The 843-nt window shown below is 43.5% G+C and overlaps 1 protein-coding gene across 1 annotated transcript in view; it reads left to right on the plus strand.

Annotated features, from left to right (window-relative positions):
- The window catches only part of FAM149B1 (family with sequence similarity 149, member B1), an 85,223-nt gene that overhangs the window by 52,308 nt on the left and 32,072 nt on the right, over positions 1-843 (plus strand). The window lies entirely within an intron of this gene.

The raw sequence follows: 843 nt of genomic DNA on the forward strand, positions 1-843 counted from the left end.
ACATAAATTGTGAAGATTTCATGGACACTTATCACTTCCCCAATCAATACCCTTGTGATTTCCTATGCCTGTCTTTACTTCAATCTCTTAATCCCATCATCTTCTTCGTTAGCTGAGGACGATGAATGTCGCCTCAGGACCCTGTGATGATTTGTGCAGTGTCAACTGCACAAATTGTTTATAGAGCATGTGTGTTTGAACAGTATGAAATCTGGGCATCTTGAAAAAAGAACAGGATAACAGCAATGTTCAGGGAACACCAGAGATAAGACTTCTGGCCACTGGACGCAACAGAGCTATATTTCTCCTCTTTCAAAAGCAAATGGGAGAAATATCACTGAATTCTTTTTCTCAGCAAGGAACATCCCTGAGAAAGAGAATGCGCCCTGAGGGTAGGTTTATAGGCTCTTCTGGAGACACTTGTGTCTGTAGCCCAGAAAGTCTCAGTTAGCCAAGTTAACTCTGCTTCTCCAGACAGGAATACCAATAGCCCTGGAGTTCTGGGGGAAAAAATCTATCTGGTAGTTGTGCTCACCTAAGATAGATGTATTATATAAACCAAGACAAAACAAATTCTGAAGCTGGCTTAGAAGAGACGCCTTAAGGCGTGCTGTCTTTTATGGTCCTAGCTGAAGGGATGAAATAAGCCCCGGTCTCCTGTAGTGCTCCCAGGCTTATTAGGACGAGGAAAATTCCCGCCTAATAAATTTTGGTCAGACAGGTTGTCTGCTCTCAAACCCTGTTTCCTGATGAGATGTTATCAATGACAATGCGTGCCCGAAGCTTCATTAGCAATTTTAATTTCGCCCCATCCTGTGGTCCTGTGATCTCCCCCTGCCTCCA

The sequence above is a fragment of the Colobus angolensis genome, unplaced genomic scaffold, assembly GCF_000951035.1.
Source record: "Colobus angolensis palliatus isolate OR3802 unplaced genomic scaffold, Cang.pa_1.0 Scaffold12, whole genome shotgun sequence".
NCBI lineage: Eukaryota > Metazoa > Chordata > Mammalia > Primates > Cercopithecidae > Colobus > Colobus angolensis.